At 41.4% G+C, this 12,014-nt stretch overlaps 1 long non-coding RNA gene across 1 annotated transcript in view; it reads left to right on the top strand.

Annotated features, from left to right (window-relative positions):
* Positions 1-12,014, top strand: part of LOC114012194 (uncharacterized) — a 48,676-nt gene that overhangs the window by 20,219 nt on the left and 16,443 nt on the right. The window lies entirely within an intron of this gene.

Raw genomic sequence — 12,014 nt, forward strand, 5'->3', positions numbered from 1 at the left:
CTGCACCCTCCTGTTACACATACATTCATTTGTTCACTAGCAGTGAAAGGTTAGGTGGATGTCTGGAAATATCTATAAGAAAAGGGTGGACCCATCAAAAGCAGTGAGTTGGCCTCAGCTCAGGTCACCTGGAGCGTAGGAAGGGAAGAAGAGGACTTGCCATGATGGCATTGCAACATAAGATATAAAACCAACAACTTGAAAATTATTCTGAAAGGGCTATGTCAGCCAGAGCTAGTATGAAAATTTCAACAATGTTGGAGGCAAAAGTGTTCCCTCTAGTGTCTCACTGCAATTTATTTGGTAATGTTTCATGAAACATTGAAGCACAGATGCAGCAAAACCATTTCTCTATTTTTAAAACTTTTCAGGGACTTCTTTATTAGCCTTATAACTGCCTGGTCTTCACTTCCCCTTCTTTTCTTTCCTCCTCTTGCCTCATAATATTGATGTATCTTCCCTCTTAAGTCATTCTCCCTCTGGTAGAAAGTTTGGAGATGAAAAATATGCCCGCTAGAAAGTTTTCTGTGGGAAAAGATGAACTTCAGGGGGTTCCATTAGAAGAATGGAAAGAAGCAGTTCCACAGAATCCCATCACTCCAGACGACAGAGCAAGGAGGTACAGGGAAAACCAGGGTGTGCTGGGGTCTGCCTCCATCCAGGGGGGCTCTGGAAAGCAAGTGAGGAGGGGAAGGATGTGAGGAACTTTGAACTACAGCTCCCACAAGGCGCCGTGCGAGCCTGCACTGTCACGAAAAGCACTGGGGACCCAGCCCTAAATGTAACTTTACAGTATTTTTCTTCCAATTGACACACTTCATAACATTTTATTCTCTCAGAGGTGGTGTTATTTGTGCTTTCTGTCTGATTCAGGAAAAGAACTAATTACGAAACAGTCTTTCTGAAGGCAAAAGCTCTATTTGTCTGCAGTCTCCCCATCTGATGGTCTTCAGCAGCATGGTCCCACGTTTATTTCTTTTCTGAGGTCTCCTGTCTCATTTGGTACAGAAGAGCCACCACGAATGAAACAACATAGCCCTGGGAATGCCTGCCAGCCGTTGAAAAATGGAACTGAGAATCATTTGCAGAAATCAGTGTTATTTATGATCACCTGTAGAAACCCATATTATGTGTTTCTAATGAATTTGATCTATTTTTCTTTGTGATCATTTCTTTACTAGTAGGACTGGCAGTTTTAAACAATTTTAAATTAAAGGAGATCAAGAAAGAGATAGAATAAATAGAATGTCTTGCCTACGAATGCTGATCCTGCTCCTTTTACTAAAGCAAAAGACCCTCATAATTCATTCATGCCTGTGCAGTCATGACTTATGAAGCTTTTACACTCATGAGAGAAACATAATACTCACCCTTCATGGGTGAAATATTCTATATGGACTTGGAATTTATTTTCCACTGGTCTCTCTCTTGAAATGCTCATCTTAAAGGTCTGATGAGAAGTTTTGTTCAAGAATTAGATTTCTTTACAGAAATTAGAGCAGTTAACCAGACCACTGACAAAATCTGACCAGTTTCTCTCTCATTATTTTATCCCAGCTTTACAGCTTTATTCCAATTTTCTTCATGCTCACGTTGGACATGACGTACCAAGACATTAGCTATGGGAGTTAGCTGAGGATACTGTACATAACTGTTTCTAAGCGCAGCTATTACCGAGGGTAGTGTTTAGGGGTGAACACGAATTGCAGCAGATCTCTAGGCGACCCGAGGAAGACTCGCGTTCATGGTTTGGGCCAGCAAGGATGTGCCAGCCTGTCGAGCCAGATTCCACCGAGCTGACCAGTCTGCACTGTATGGCGGATTTAAAGAATTTCAGGAAGGACTTTTGAATAGACCATTTAAGAACGGTAATTATGCTAGTAACAAAGCCAAGTGAAGCAGTCAGAAGTCTCAGCCAGGACTTACCCAAAGTACCGGTAAAATACATCTGTGTGTAAGGCAGGTCATTGCCTGGCGGCTGGATACACACGGGTGTGTTGTCCAGACCCTGTGGCAGCGGTGTCGGTGTGCGGTACAGTTTGGAGGCTCTCAAGAGATTCCAGTCCTGCCATCGCAGTCCGGCGCTCTGTAGAATTAAGTTCATGCCTTAAGCTAGGTATGCGTATTGGTATGTAACAAAAAATCGAGTCTAAGGGGCAAATACGCAGAATTGTGTAGGAAAGTGAAGGTGAAAATACATAGCTGGCAGGATTTGCAAAAGCATGGAAAAGCTGGAGAGTAGAAGTCTCATTAGCACACAAAAATCCTTTAAAATCTGGCCTGGACCAAACGAATGCCCTTATGCAAGATACGTTAGCCAATTTTTTACTTTTCCAAGTACTAAGATCTTCGCTCTTCTGAAAATCTGGCTCAGGGTGAGAATGCTGAGATTTTTATGAAATCTGGATGTAAGGTCAAAATGTAGCTTTCCTCCACATATTACTGAAAGCAATAGACACTCTTCAGAAATTAAGGAATTCATGCAACATCTTTGTGCCTCTGTTTACCCTTATGTACCCTCATGTATTCATGGTATTTTCAGACTTTTTTTTGAGGCTGTCTTAATGTTCATTTCATATTCACAGAAGTTCAGGTGAAATTTCACGTACAAATGTACATGGACAAGGACAAGGACAAGTACGTTATGGCTCTCACATAAAATGTTTGAGTCTGGAACAGTGATTAGGCATTGCCATAATTCTAATACTGTAGAGCTGAAACTTTTTATCGCTTTGGAGAAAGTTCTTTTTACCAGTTTTTGTTCTGTTTCTCGCTTTATTGCTGGCAAAAATGTGTTGTGTAACACCTCATTAGATAATTACTTGATTACAATTTAATTTCTTATGCAGAATCTTCCAGAAGTAATGCACTTACAGTCTCAAACTTTCTGTGGGTGGTATTACTAAGCAATTGTATTTTAAACAGATTGCATGGATATGATTATTTCATTAAACTGCCGATTGTTCTTGTATGTATGTGTGCTGGCAAGGAAATAATCAGATAATGGATGCTAAGGCCACAGTCTGAATTGCACACTGCTCCTTAGCTATCTGACCTGTAATTTTAATGCAACATTTTCCCCTTCACTAGCGCACACTGCATTTATATTAAAATTATAGCTAAATTGCACAAAAGTCAGAGAATTCTGAAATGAGGCGTTAGGTAAAACTGGCAGTTCTTTCCATGTGTATAATTAAAATAAATTTTTACTGTTGGAGGAGTGCTACCAAAAAAAGAGGGAAGAGGTGAGAAAGAGTGAGCTGAGCTCTTGATTTTTCTTGTGCATCATCAGCAAGCAGACTTACTGAATTCTTTGTAGTGACACCTGTGTGGTGTCCCCATTGACTGGTAAGGTGCTACAAATGTTGAAAATTCCTAATTCTGAAGAGCCTGGAGTTTCACAGGTGGGAATGACGGGCTCATTTGGTCTCTGGTGCCTTTATTTTCAGAAGAGACTTTTTGGGTGAATCCTCGGTCCTTTTGTAGGGGTTTGCAGTTGATTTTGATCAACTTTTTAAGGCAGACTGAATGCCGATGTATGAAGAACGTTGTGTTTTCATGCACGACTTTGTTACGTGCTGCAGAAAGGGGGCTGTGGTTGTGGTTCGATACATGGCTGCACAGCAGTGGGCAAGGGACGTGCCCTGGGGAGGGTGTTCCATCTCCCTCTCTAACCCATAAGCCCACCATACAGCATCAGTGGAATGCATGAAGGCTGTTCTTAGTGTTCCCAGCAGAACAGCTGATTTCCACTGAGGAAGGAGGAAGAAATTGAAAAGGGAATAGAAAGAAAAGGAAAAAAGGTGATGAGGTAGAATACAAATGCTGAACATGTAAAAACGAACATCAGGCTCCTTTTAATTTGTTCCCCCTCACAGTTTTGAAAATGTTTTTAAACTGGCTTAGAAAAGACCGTGTAGAAGTATGACATGGAGAAAGCATTAAAAATAAATATAGGGAAAACATCAACAGCAACTAAGGTTGGCCTTCATCTAGGAAGCCATGTGAGAAGGGAAAGACAGGAATGAGTAAGATGTAACTGTATAACAAGAATAGAACTGTCAGCTGAACATAAAACTCATGAATTTTCCTGGTCTCTTGCTTATCTAAGAAACATTTATTTAAGGGTCCAGTAGGGAAAACTGAAGTTAGTATCAGATTTTTTGTTAATAGTTAGGTGCTTTTGTTAAGCAAAGGTATTTTGCCTCAAGGAAGCTAAGACTTAAGCGGAGCTGGAGCCCGAGCAGCACTCCTACCACCAGATGACCCTCAGAGCGAAGTAGTGCGGTGGAAGGAGCAGCAGGGAGGCAGGAGGTGAACCAGGGCTGCCTCTTCTGCCCCCTTCTCTTATATTTCTCTTATGCCCGTTCCTGTATCAGCATGCTCTGGACCAGTTGAGTGTATTGTACTACAGTCGATCAGTTGACAATAGTCAAATAGTCTTCTATTTCTTAAAACCAGAAACAAGAGGGGCCCATGAAAATAATTCCATCCCAATCTTATTTCAACCACTCTTTGATTTTTTTTTTCCTTTAAAATGTGTGTCTATTGAACTCAGTTATTGCTGAAGGCAGGGAATGAAGAAAACATGATCTGTTGACAGCTGGTTACAGTTTGGTTCACATAAAGTGCTCTTAATCCTTGCAACAGCAGTGAGAATTATGCATTAAAGAAATGGACTGTATCATATGCAGGACTAGGAGCTAAGATTGTAGCTGAGATTGCTCCGTACTTCCTTTTATTATAATAATAGCTTTTATTTCCCTAATTGCCTATAACTTTGCTCAAATGTAATCCTGTGGATTGACACTTGTCATGTAAAGCATATACCTCAGCTGGAGTTACTGAGTTGAAATTTTCAGCAACAACAGATTAGCCACTTCCAAGAACCAGATTAGGGGAGGAAATCTGTTCAGTGCCGTTTAAAAGTTTTATGGCAGCTCCTTTTCAAAATGAGCATATACATATAAAGGAATCCAACTGAGGCTGCCCTTGTAACCCTTATTTTGGCTTTTTCCAGCTGCTGAGCATCTGACTTTCAACCTTGACGTTGTTGTCTAGTACTTCATGTTGGTGATACTATGTAATTTCACAGTGAGTTCCTGCAAAAGCATAGATTTGATCCGAACATACAGAACACAAATAGCAGAGAAATAAAACCGTCCGGTGCTTTTAAACGGAACCTTGGTTTTATTTCTGCAGTTCTCCTGCTTTCCTTCTAATGAACATGAATCTATCTCTTAAATACATTTATCTTTGCATTAAAATCTGTTTCTTTCTACTACAATGTAGTGCTTATGCAAGTGTTCCTGCTGTTTCTTGTCCTGCTTTTGGCTTACATCAGTATATTAGGTCTTTGGGGAAAGAGCAAAATAAATTGACTGCAGCTGTTTTTTCAAATATTGGACTATCTCTGAGAAGTGTGTTTCTCTCCTCTTATCACTCATGCCTGCCTCTTCCATGGGCTTGCTAATCATTTTGTTTCTTCATAAGAATGGAGTATTTCCTCTGTCATCTCCCCTTGACAATGCAAATGGTATGGAATCGAAACCTGAACTTTTCTGTGTTTTGTGCCAGCAATACTGGCAAGCCTTTCCAGAGCCGCCTCCTGGAAATCAGATGAAAGATCGGATTAAACTACTAAACCTTCACTGGCCATGGAAGTTTTGGTTAGTCTGAGAATCTGTCTCTGCTCTGACTTCAGACCAAATCATGTTCCCTGTAACTACAGGACAGAAAGTGTTTTTCTTATAGCGGTGCAGATAGGTCAGCGATTAATTGCTGCATTTCCTGACTATTGGTACTGCAGTAAATTTTTTTAAATACTGTGCATATGGTATTGACAAACTATATATCTAAATATAATCATTTCAGAGTCATATTAATTAAATCTGTTCAAGTTTGGCAGATCAGGCTCTTCCTCAGCTTGTTTTGAAAACTTAGAAAGTATTTGTTATGCCATCATCAGGTTAAAATAAGGCAGAACTGAGGCTGAACACTTAGGAGTGTAAAAATGTGGATGCACACCCCTCAGATCTTCCAAGCTGTCCACCATTAACTTTGATACCTTCATCTGATCTGATGTACTTTACCTGTATAAAAGGCGAGGTATATTTTTTGAAAAAGCCAGATTTCACACTTTCCATGAAAAAATTTGACAAAACAGTTTTGCCTAATACGCTTATAATCCCTTGCTTTTTTGCTAACTAATGTATTGAGGAACACAGAATACAGAGTGAAGTGTCAGAAGGACCTTGAGAAGATTAAATTCAAGAAAGAAGTTTTCAAGTGCATTTTAAACTCAGGTCTCCAAAACTCATGAGTCACGAGCACTGGTCTTACAGCAGAGCCTGTGTGTGTGTTGAGAGCAGAAGAACCAGCAGAGTTTCTCTAAAGAGTTTTTTCAAAAAATCTCAAGAAGAAAGAGATCATCAAACCTCTCCCCAGAGTTTGTATGATGAGACTGTAAAGACAACACTAGATCTACTAGAATCAATGAGAGCATCGCCCTTGGGACTTCAGCAGTAACATTTATTCCCATCTTGAGGTTTTGTTCTCAGGAAGGGAGCAGTAGTGGTTTTTATGGAAGGAAAATGTGAAAACATGGAGAGTTCCGGATATTCTGTCTACAGAAGCTATAGCAATAAGGCGCTAAAGTAACTAGAGAAGAAAACAAAAGTCTAAAGGCAAAATGACATAAAAGCAGAACCAAAATAGAGGTAATAAAATGAAGGGGGGGGGGGGTAGTTTTTTTGAGCATTTCTTTGTTATTTTCTTTCTTGCTAAATGCTCAATTACCAACCTTACAGGCTGAACCGTGTTAATCAAAAAGAGGTGGTGGTTAGCAGGAACTCAGCAGTTGTGTGTAAATAGAGGTTTAGCTATTGAATGACAATTAAACGCTTTTAAAAAGTAAATTTCCAAGCGATGAACTCAGCTTCATGAGGGCTGGAAGGAAAATAGTAAAGCTGGATTCAGCCGCAAACCACTAACTGTAAACAAATGACTGGCAGCATATCTGCTTCCTAAAATACCTTATTAACACCCTGTCTTTAACTCTTCCGTCATGGAACAAACTCACAAAGTCCTACAACAAAATACTGAAACCTCTCAGTTTCTGAAACAGCAGATCTGTAGAGTGCCTTATTTTAAAGGGAAAACAGCGAGCAGTCTAAAAAATGGATTATTCCCTTAAATTCCATTGCTGCCTTATATCCTTTAGGTTAAACTTCACCTGAGCAGTCTTGACAAATTTTGGGTCATGATCTAAAAACAACGCAGCCTAACGTGTGGCTGATGTCAGCGAGCGACGGCCGAGGAGGGCACAGCCCTGCCAGAGCGGCTCGGCTCAGAGGGGGGTCCTGGGGGTCCCAGTGCGACTGCAGGCTTGCTCTTCTGGCGTGAAGTTTGGGGGGGTTAGCGTTTCTCCCACTCATTTTTTCAGGCTGTGAAGTCAGGGGAGCCGGTGGGGGCACAGGGGGTTGTGCGGGTTCCTGACAGTGATGCAGCAGAGGCTTTTCCTCCCAGAGCCAGAAGGAAGAGGTGAAGCCGCAGTTCGACGATGAGGCAATGATGCTCCATGCTCGTCTCAGGTCCTGGATTCATCCCACCTTCCCTCCGTCTCATAACTGAAGCTCCTATACTGAAATCCTCATTACCTGGGGAGATTTGGGTGGACAATGAAGTCTGTCTCAGGAGGTACACCTCCCTCTCCATGGCCTGGAGGACCCTGGGCCGAGGGGGACCGGGAAGGCAATACTCATGATAAGTACCCAGGTGAGGCAGGTCCAGGTCTGTGAGTCAGGAGCACCCTGACCACGAAACGGGCTCTGCAGACATTTCCCTTCACCTGCATAAAGGAGCGGAATTAAGTATTTAAGGTGCAGCCTCATGTCTTAAACCATTTTGATGAATATTCCACCTTGAATTTTTTTTCCTAAGGCTTTAATTACAGTCAAGAATGGCTGTGCTACCCACTGCAGTTCCCTTAGACCCAAAATTACAGAGCATTACATTAAAAAAAAAAAAAATGCTACGCACTGATGCTTAAAATTGAATGTCTTTTTTACTTACAGACACTAGCAGGTGTTGAGCAGGGGAGAAAAAAAAAAAAAAAATCATGTACCAGGATAGTAAGTATGGTAGGGATAGACAAGAAATGTGAACAGTGCTCACACCTCCTCAGCTCTGTTGTGCCAAAACCCAAGCCCCACACAAGCTCTCTCCTTCACTCCCGTTTGATGCCCCGTTTCAATTCCTGCTTAACTTCTGACCCCAGCCCCCCTTGGTCAGGCCCTCCATGCCTCCCAACCACTTTGTTTTAATCTTTCATACCTGACCTTATCAGGAAATGTGCTGGATATAACATGTAGCTGTTTTAAAAGATTCAATAAGCAGAGGCCGATGAGGACAGTTATGGAAGATGCACAACCTATGGAGAACGCCCCACGCCTCTGCCCCTTTAATGCTGATCCTGTAGCCCCACTGATTCTTCTGTCACTGTAGAGTACCCCAGGGTCTCATAATGTTCATCCTTTACATAAATTATAGAAACATACTCACTTTCCCTTTGGGAAGCGAGAGAAAGAAGCATTTTGATATTTATTTTTTTTTTAATTGGTGGTGTTAGAAAGAGCTGCTGACGTGTGCCTGGGAAGAGAAGCCCTCTGCTGTGGCACTGAGTTGGGAAGAGGGAGAAGGCACTCGAGTGTTTCCGTGCTGTCCCTTGCACACTCTGCAGAGGTCCTATTTTCTCCCTTGTAGAGAAACCCTATTAAAAGATGATGATTTGATATGGAGGAGAGCCTTGTCCTTTAGGATATGGATTAAGATCACCAATTTATTTCTATGCTGGGCATTCAACGAATCTCAGAATCACAGTGTAACGATTTAGTCCTATCTGAACTTCCCTGTGCCACTTGGTCAACCCCAACCCCCCCAGTCCCTGCAGAATACACCTCATTTCAATATGCCATCCGTTTTGTTCCTACTGCAGACTTTCATTAGCTTACTCTTTATCTGCCCTGAAGTGTGTAATGATAATAGTGCTGCTTATACAGCTCCTTTCATTTTCAAAGCATTTTACAAACATTAACTAATTAATGAAGAAGGCAGAGCATCAAATAAAAAATTTTTTAATCTATTGCTGAACTGATATAGACAGATAATATGATTTGTTCACTACCTGAGCAGTTCAGAGGTGGACTTTAATTAATAGTGCTGGCCAATTTGACTGTCACTGATGATGGCAGAGAGAAAAAAAAATCAGTTTATGTTTCTCCTACATGAGGTACCTTTTTTCAATTGAATTCATACTTCAAGGCTTCATTTATAATTAGTTCCATTGAGTGAGAATCCAGGAGCACAATATACTGATTTTCACAGAAACGAAGAAATTAAGATCCACACAATTATTTCCAAATCATCAAAATCTATGGATTTGACATTTCAGATGAAGAAATAATGTCATACTGTTTTGAAAGCTACTTTTGTGCAATTTCATGCTCTACAAAAAATCCATTTGGATACAGAACTGTAACACTTTGTGCACGCATCTCACTTTTTGGTTGATAATAATGGTTCAGCTTGGGGTTTTCCATCTTTGCTTTCAATGACCACCTGCCATCATCTTCTGCTGAGGAGCAAGAGAAACTGCCAATTTTTAACCAGAGTTAGAGTCACACGATCAAAGTAAAATAACTGGGGGGGGGTGGTGTGTGGTGTGTGGAATCTGTTGGCGCTGTGATATGGCAGCAAAAAAGTGGTCTCTCAACTTCTTTTTGCAAATATTTATTCTCTGATTCATGATGCAGTAAGAGGAAGAACAAAAGAAGATTATCAAGCGGCGTTTCTTGTGGTGGATTTATTTATAGGTATTCAGAAAAAACTGAAGGGCTTGAGATGCCAGCACTGGAATGTGCAACTTTTTTGTCTCCAGAGTTACGGCATGTCTGTGCTGGTTAACCCGGCTGAAACCACGTGAGGCTGCTGAGCGGCGAAGTCTTGTTCTCCATCCAGAGGTGATTCTGTTGGGAATAGTTTTGCAACCTTTTCAAATGTGTGTTGTCCAGAGCAGACAGAGTTTGAACAGACCATGGAAAAGAGATGAATCATTCTGATATTATAAAAATAGTGCAAGACTTACTGAGTCTTTAAAAAAAAAAAACCAAACCAAATCCCCCATTTGGTTTGAATTAATGTGTGGGTTCCCATTACTCACGGCTGCTGGCAACTGCTGGCAGAGTGAATTGCAAAAACATGGGGGACGTTAGTACTAATTATTACTGTTTATTCAAATGCTATTACTGGAAGAATGCCTTTTGGAGAGTGGCAGTAGGCATGGGCAACGTGAGCTGCTGCTTGGGGCAGCAAGTGGGTCAGAGCCATGCCACCTGCTTTGCCTAATGCAGAGCACTGGACAGCCAAGATCGGGGTTTGTGGGGTAGCAACTACTGCTAGGGAAGGGGTTTCTCCAAGGAGTAGCAGTTGCTGGTCCTAGTCCAGCCATTCTCCTCCCCTAGCCGTGCCAGCGAGCATGTCTTTTCTGGGACCTTCCTTCCCTCTTCCTCTCCCAGCTCCATCCCTTCTCCTTTTTGTGCTCTTTGAACAGAGCAGCAAATTCTGGCCTTCACCCGCAGGGTTGCCAAACCCCGTCTTGCTAATGGGATCACAAAAGCTTGAGCCTTATATATAAATACAAATATTTTTTTATATGATAAATATATTTTATATATTCCTTCCATTCTGTTACTATGCTTTTAGAAGGATTCAGCCCTCCAGCCAAGGACCAGGAGCTGCACTGCATGACTGGAGTGACCAAATGCACAACAGCGAGCAGTCTAAGGCACGCTGCTTATTCATAGATGAATGAAAGTTATTTAGCAAATATTTGTGAATAAAGAATATCTTCCTAGGTGAGGTTCTCATCAGCAATTCATTAGCAGTAATGGGAACCTGATTCGTGACTCGTCTCTGCAGTAAGTGACCGAGTCGCTTTGAGCTCTCCCCATAGGGGTGGCCTCTTTGGAATGGCGTTTTGCTATGTGAAGATCAGGTTTTGTTTGTCTCTATATGATATCTGAGGCAGTAGATTTCATTCTTCATGGCAATATATCCACCACTTTATCAGGAGACTCTAGCTGCAACCAAAAACCAGTTTTAGAAATAAAACTTTCTGTCTCAGGATTACTGCAGTAATGAAGAAAAGTTTGAGACTGACAAGCTTGAGTCAAAGAGATTATTTCAGAAATGGACCCAGAAAACTTCTCTAAATTCTTTTTAATCTGGGTTGGGGGGAAGAGGCTTCTATATTTAATTTAATTCTTGATTTATGTGCAAATTGCTTGGCAAACAAGTTTATGCATTTTAATTACATTTCTAATGAAAAATATTTGCAGATGCACCTGTTTTCATGGCAAAGTGTAGATTGGGCTTGCAAAGCTAATATATATAATTTAGTAACTGTTGATTCAATGGTTTTGGTAGAACAGATATTGCTGGAGGAGAAAATGCTGTCACGTAATTTTTTTGCTGATACCAAGCTGCACAAGACACAGAGTGGCTGGGGCTGGTTGTTTGTGGGGACCCCAAGAGTAAAGCAGCCTGTGTGATGCATGTGACAGCAGAAACATCCCACAGTAACACAACAGGGCTGTTTTCTCTCAGAGTGGCGGGCTCACCGAAAGAGAACTGTTGATGCAAGCCCCCTAGTTCATGTGTGCAGAGACTTGCCAGGTGTATTTCCTTGCTGTTTCACCATGAGAACAACGGTTTTTGAAATATGTCATCAGTGTTGGCTCAGCTGGTTTCTGACTTGTGCTTTTCTTAGCAAAATGGTCCATGTGATGCCCCAGCTGGAGGCTGACAGTTTGACCCATATTGGTCGATACTTGACCCTAGGCAAAATGAGATGATGGGAAGTACCTTGTGCAGCGAGGGTTTGTTCCTACAGGAATCTCTGGGTGATAGGTTTAATTTTTACTGGTGCTGTATGATATGAGTTTTGCAAACCATGC

This window comes from Falco peregrinus, chromosome 4 (assembly GCF_023634155.1).
Source record: "Falco peregrinus isolate bFalPer1 chromosome 4, bFalPer1.pri, whole genome shotgun sequence".
In the NCBI taxonomy this organism is placed as follows: Eukaryota; Metazoa; Chordata; class Aves; order Falconiformes; family Falconidae; genus Falco; species Falco peregrinus.